Source organism: Triticum dicoccoides, chromosome 2B (assembly GCF_002162155.2).
Source record: "Triticum dicoccoides isolate Atlit2015 ecotype Zavitan chromosome 2B, WEW_v2.0, whole genome shotgun sequence".
Lineage (NCBI taxonomy): Eukaryota > Viridiplantae > Streptophyta > Magnoliopsida > Poales > Poaceae > Triticum > Triticum dicoccoides.
The window spans coordinates 95,774,171-95,780,999 of NC_041383.1; the positions used below are offsets into that span (position 1 = coordinate 95,774,171).

The 6,829-nt window shown below is 54.3% G+C and overlaps 1 long non-coding RNA gene across 4 annotated transcripts in view; it reads left to right on the forward strand.

Annotated features, from left to right (window-relative positions):
* Window positions 1–4,509: 4,509 nt before the first annotated feature.
* LOC119362336 overlaps window positions 4,510–6,829 on the forward strand; it is a 6,231-nt gene continuing 3,911 nt past the window's right edge. The window contains exons 1-2 of one of the 4 annotated variants that reach the window (XR_005173356.1): window positions 4,510–5,488; window positions 6,650–6,747. This is a non-coding gene — a long non-coding RNA (uncharacterized LOC119362336). Of the gene's footprint in view, window positions 5,489–5,564; window positions 6,748–6,829 lie in introns of those variants that run through there. The other 3 variants (XR_005173357.1, XR_005173358.1, XR_005173355.1) reach the window with 3 other exon arrangements.

A 6,829-nucleotide genomic window follows, 5' to 3' on the forward strand; every position in this document is an offset into this window, starting at 1 on the left:
CTCGCGCCCCTCACGCCGCGGAGGCAATCTGGGGCTGTGAGCCGACTGAACCGTATTCGCAGTGACGGATCGACTGTGAATTCTGTTGCGCGATTGAGACACGGCTGAATTCTGATCTCCTGCTGCCCGGAGCAGATCCCTGATCTGCAGCAAACCTCTGCCCGCTTCCGACTGCGAAGGCTGGATGGACTCTGCTATACGGGTCGCAGCTGCTAAATTCTGGATTGGGGTTCGATATACCTGAGTCGGCGGGAAGAGTTGACGTCGACTGGTGTCGGGAACTCGTTGCCGCGCGCGCTCGTCGAGTGCTCGCTGAAGATTCTCTAGTCGAGTGCGTTCAGCCAAATTGGCCAGACGTGCCTCCTCCAAGGCACGAGCCTCGGGGGTTTCTCCTGCGACGGGAGTACGCAGGGCATCCACGTTCCTGCGGCGAAGTTCCTCTCTTTGCAGAGAGTCGAGTGGCTCGGGCTGGTACTCTTCGTAGCCTCGTGCGGGGTCGCCTCCGTCACTTGCTCCACCATCACGGGCGAAGCCAAGGGGACTGCGAGGCCCGTCGACCATCAAGATTTCCGCCGCTGGATCACTGCTACCGCACTCGGATGCAGTCTCTACGGAGCCAGTCGACAGATCGAACAAGCCGTAGAGAGATTCGTCGGGCTCGATTGCCGCAACTTGGGTGGTGGCCGATTGGCGAGCCATCGCGTGCCTCACCCATCGCTGAAGCCTCGACCGGCCCGAGCGCTTGCGCTGGCGGGAGACCGGGAGGGTGGACGATGGAGGAGCCGACCGATACTGGGTCGACGGTTGCCGCAGCAGAACGCCGCGGACACATGCGCGAAAATGCGTCGCACCGCGGACGGGGAGCGCATCAACGTCGAGTGGAGCCTCCTGGAGCCACGCGGAGTCGTCGGCGATGAAGGTGAGAGTGCCGAGACGGATCTCTTGACCCCCGACCAAAACTCCAGCAGACACCATGATGAAAGTACTCGGAAGAATCGCAACTTCTCCACAAAAATCGCTAAAACACCTGCCCCACGGTGGGCGCCAACTGTCGTGGTTCTAAGACTGACAGTAGAGTGGGGGGTAGGTATGAAGAGGCAAGGTCCTAGCTATGGAGAGGTTGTAAACACAAGGGATGTACGAGTTCAGGCCCTTCTCGGAAGAAGTAATAGCCCTACGTCTCGGAGCCCGGAGGCGGTCGAGTGGATTATGAGTATATGAGTTACAAGGTGCCGAACCCTTCTACCTGTGGAGGGGGGTGGCTTATATAGAGTGCGCCAGGACCCCAGCCAGCCCACGTAGGAGAGGGTTTAAGGTGAGTTAAGTCTGGGGCGTTACTGGTAACGCCCCACATAAAGTGTCTTTACTATCATAAAGCCTACTTAATTACAGGCCGTTGCAGTGCAGAGTGCCTCTTGACCTCCTGGTGGTCGAGTGAGTCTTCATGGTCGAGTCCTTCAATGCAGTCGAGTGAGTCCAGTCGACCTCTTCTAAGGGTGTCCTTGGGTAAGGTACTTAGATCAGGTCCATGACCCTACCCTAGGTACATGACCCCATCACCTGCCCCCGTATATACAGGAGCAAGTGGGGGAGGCAGCCGGCCAGGAGGAGGGCGCGCCAAGGGGGGAGTCCTACTCCCACCGAGAGTAGGACTCCTCCTTTTCCTTGTTGGAATAGGAGAGGGAAGGAAGGGAGAGAGGAGGAGAAGGAAAAGGGGGGGCTCCTTGTCCAATTCGGACTAGAGGGGGAGGGGGCACGCGGCTGCCCTGGCCGCCCCTCCTCTTCTTGCACTAAGGCCCATGAGGCCCAATTAACTCCCCAAGGGGTTCCGGTAACCCCCCGGTACTCCGGTTTTTCTCCGAAACCACTCGAAACACTTCCGATGTCCGAATATAGTCGTCCAATATATCGATCTTTACATCTTGACCATTTAGGGACTCCTCGTCATGTCCGTGATCATATCCGGGACTCTGAACTACCTTCGGTACATCAAAACACAAAAACTCATAATACCGATCGTCACCAAACTTTAAGCATGCGGACCCTACGGGTTCGAGAGCTATGTAGACATGACCGAGACACGTCTCCAGTCAATAATCAATAGCGGAACCTGGATGCTCATATTGGCTCCCACATATTCTACGATCTTTATCGGTCAAACCGCATAACAACATACGTTGTTTCCTTTGTCATCGGTATGTTACTTGCCCGAGATTTGATCGTCGGTATCTCAATACCTAGTTCAATCTCGTTACCGGCAAGTCTATTTACTCGTTCCGTAATACATCATCTCGCAACTAACTCATTAGTTACAATGCTTGCAAGGCTTATAGTGATGTGCATTACCGAGAGGGCCCAGAGATACCTCTCCGACAATCGGAGTGACAAATCCTAATATCGAAATACGCCAACTCAACAAGTACCTTCGGAGACACCTGTATAGCACCTTTATAATCACCCAGTCACGTTGTGACGTTTGGTAGCACACATAGTGTTCCTCTGGTAAATGGGAGTTGCATAATCTCATAGTCATAGGAACATGTATAAGTTATGAAGAATGCAATAGCAACATACTAAACGATCAAGTGCTAAGCTAACGGAATGGGTCAAGTCAATCACATCATTCTCCTAATGACGTAATCCCGTTAATCAAATGACAACTCATGTCCATGGCTAGGAAACTCAACCATCTTCGATTAACGAGCTAGTCAAGTAGAGGCATACTAGTGACACTATGTTTGTCTATGTATTCACACATGTATCATGTTTCCGGTTAATACAATTCTAGCATGAATAATAAACATTTATCATGATATAAGGAAATAAATAATAACTTTATTATTGCCTCTAGGGCATATTTCCTTCACAAGCATGGTAACATTTTACCAGGAAAGAAAGTCGTCCAAACATATCAACATGAGATCTAATTTCGAATGTCTCATCGAAACAAAACTTTTTTTTGAAAACACCTTTTTCATTGGAGCGACGGTTCATGCTATAAAACATTTTGAAATTTTAATTTCTGATGGAATCTTTGTTGATATCATCATTTCCGTGCTATATGCATGCATCCAGTTACTAAGGAAGAATATTCTGCTCTCTTGTGCATGCGTTTTTTAATTGAAAAAAGCCCAATGCGCATGTAATGAGACTCATTTGGATTTATTACTAAATTCCGACTGATCGGAAGTTAGTCGCGTCCTTAAGCAAATAAATGGGATTATGTCTGTTCGAAGACTCTCCGCTCCCCAAGTCCGTTCCAGGAGTTGGTGAAGTTGTAGCTAAAAATGACAAAGTAAGGAAAAAGAAGCTCCACAGATTCTGAGATTTCACGGAGCTGGAGGAGTGCCGAACAGCTCCGCTAAGACTAGTCTGGTCAACTGGTCGGATAAGGGAGAGAGTGACCAGAGAAATCCCAGCATCCATCCCCCAAATCACGCGATGCGACCGAGACCAACACACGCGGAGGCCGCCATGGCAGATGCATCACCGGTGACGGGTGGAGGGAGCAAGCGCTCCCTCGTCTTCCTCTAAGAGCATCTCCAGCCGTTTGCCCCCCAAGAGGCATTTTTTTCGCCTCTGGGGGGCTGCCGACGAGAACTTTGGTCTAGGGGGCCAAATTTTCCACTCGTTGCCTCTCCACGAGCAGTGTTGGACTCCCACAAACGGAGCGGCATTTTGTCGAGCACCTTGACTGCGGCGGCGTCCACGACCGCCAGCCAGCGGAGGAGCGCGAGCGTCGACGGGGAAGGAGACGCGCCTCCACCATGCCGGGTCTGTCGAGCTGCACGGGCTGGAGACGCGCTGCTCGCCACCTCGCCACGTGCCGGAGATGGAGATGCAGCTCGCGGCCGTGCTCGCAACGCTCGCCCTCGGCGATGCGCTTGTCGTGCTCTTCTTCGGCAAGTGGTGGCAGCCGCTGGCCGACGGTGACAAGCGCGTCAAGGAGCTCGACGACGCCGTCGAGGCCCTGCTGCAGCTGCGGGCCGACGTGCTCAGGCATTTGGATGGCGCGCCGGAGCCGGAGCAGCCGCGCGCGTGGCTGCGGCGCGTGCAGGACGCGCAGGACGAGGTGGCGTCCATCAAGGCGCGGCACGACGCGATCCAGGAGCAGGGCACGGCGCTGCTGGAGGCCGCCGCTGCTCCTCCAGCCCGAGGAGCTGGAGCTCCCGCCCGAGACGGGGTCCGCCAGGTCGCCCGACCCGGCCGTGGAGGCCGGCAAGCGGTGGCGGGAGGCAGCGAGCGGGGAGGGAGGCAGGCGCGGGGCGGCAAGCGGGGAAGGAGGCGTGGCGACGGCGCGCGGCAGCCAGGGCGAAGCGCGCGACGAGCGGTAGTGGCAGGCGACGGGCTTGAGCTGGGCTGCGCGGTGGCCAGCGAGGGGAGGGCGAGAGGAGGCCGCGGAGGCGCACCCCCTGGCGTGCGGTGGCGAGGAGAAGACGACGGTGGCCGGCCGCGTGAGCTCTCCGCTCCGACCGCGCAGCTGTGTGCGGTAGGTGGGGCAGCGGCTGAGGAAAAGAGACAGGAGAGAGAAAAGAGAAAAGGAGAGGAGAGGAGGGAGAAAGGGGCTGGTAAGTGGGGCAGCGGCTGAAAAAGCAGATGCCAACGTCCCCGGCTGCCCCCACGGAGCTAGGTGTGGGGTGGGCGTGCCGGCGGTAAAAATCACGAAATCCGGCGCAAAATGAGATTGTGGGGCCTGGCTGGAAAGTTTTTTTGCCTGCCGGTGCTAAAAAAAGGTGCATGGGAGGGTCCTGGGGCACTAGTGGAGATGCTGTGAGGAAGAACCACCGAGAAGGCCGGAGCTTGAAGCCGCGCCGTTTGCGAGTCTGAGTGTGGCCAAGTTCCATGCGCCAGTGCGGCGGCCATGGCGGCTCGACGGCCGGCTGGGGAGCGGCACGCCGAGAGCCAAGAGGCAGCGGAGAACCCCCGCGCACAGCAAATGCGGAGGTTTGGCCGGCCGTCGGGGATGGCGTCGTCGTCAACAACCGCGTGGTTGAAGGAGCCACCCGCGACGGAACCAAAAGCAAAGGAGGACGCGCCAGTCAGCGCCTAAACGCTGCACCACGCGCGCGCGCGATTCAGCGTCTGCGAGCGGCCGCACACAGCCCGTCCATCTCAGTTGACGATCGCGACACGTGGAGGGCAGTTTCAGACGGAGAGAAGAGAAGGGTTTTGTCGCATCCAAAATTCAGGGGGAAACGCGCCCAACTAGCCGTCGTCTCCATTCCCCCTCTCCGCCTCCTCACATCCAACACGAATAGAGGAAGGGAAATCCCTAGACCCTAGGTCGTCGGCGTCCGCCGCCGGCGAGAGCCCGACCACGGGGACGATTCAAGGGGTGGAGCACATACATACGACAAGCTCGACGACACCAACTACCACGCGGACGCGAACCATCCTAGAGGCGCTCCTGCGACAAGTGCCGTGGAAGGAGACGGGGCAGGACGATGGGGTAGCGGCGAGCTGCTACATCTCCTGGGGGGTGGAGAAGGTAAGCTACGCGCGCTCTAACCCTCTCCAATTTTTTCGGCCTCGGCTCGTGAACAGGTGGCAGGGGGGTTTCGCCGACGCGGCGGTGTCATCAACGGTGACGAGCGGGGGAGCGGATAGTTGGGGGGAGTCAGGTGTGTCGCTCGTGCTTCGAGCCCGCGTGCAATCCCGCAACATCCACACATTTTTTTCGTCTCGAAATTGTAGCGCACCATTGAACAGAGTGGGATTCCCCTGTCGAAATTGTAGGTTCAGATTTGTGTGTAGCGCATCACAATTCAGAGGAAGACAATTTTAATGGTTTTTCACAGCATGTTTGTTAGTATCCAGGGGGTGGTGGTGGTGGTGGTGGTGTGTCTTAGTTGTAATTTTTTCAGTTCACAGGGATGTAGGCAATTTTGTCAACGTTTTAGGCACTTATGCAGTATTAGTGTCTCCAGTAGCAGGCGAGTTTTATAAACACTTGCCCAGCATGAGTAGGAATAGTTTGCAGCAATGGAGGGGGCAAGTTTGGTTGGAACGTATTGCTGGTTTGTGTCATTGTGTGTGTGCTTCAGGTCTGTGTCTTTTAACTATAGTTGTGTGGTTGCCTGGACTCTTTTTGGCAGTCTGATGATATGCAAAGCCACAACGGCTTGACTGAATCTTGGGTTACAGCTTCTGGTGATGAAATTCCATGAAGTTCTAACAACTTTTGATTCATTTTCATCATTTCATAATCTGAATTGTGGGAATTTGTGTTTCGTCAGGGACAAGCAACTTCAGACTGCTCTTAAAACTATACATGTCATGACAGATTGAAGCAGTTACGCCGAAGCAAGTCTCTTCTCGACCTACTCAAGTCCAAACCATTACGCCGAAACTATGTAGTTAGCTTCAGACTGCTCTTAGAAGTCCAGAAAGAAAAATGTAGGCATTTTTGTTCAGCGGTTAGGCACTTTTATGCACAATAGTTTTTCTAGTAAGCTGGCAAGTTTTCACAAAACTCGTGTCCAGCATGAGTAGGCATTTTTTTGCAGCAATGGAGGGCAACATTAGAGAGGCAAGTTTTTTCATGTGAGCAGGCATGGGGTTCAGTGTTTATGTAGGCAGGGTGTTTCAGTTAACTACATAGTTTTACTTCTCGACTTTTTACATTTTTTTCTTTTTGTTCTCTCCGCAGGAAAAATAGTGAAACTAGGCAAGGACATCTTTTTCCGGCATCCCTGTCCCGGCAGTTTTTAAGATGGTGATGACTTCCCAAATCATCACGATGGCAAGGTACAGATCGCACATTTCTTTTCTTTTGTGGTTAAGCGAACCTATCCGGTGTGGAGCTCTTGCACATCCGGTGTGGTAGGTC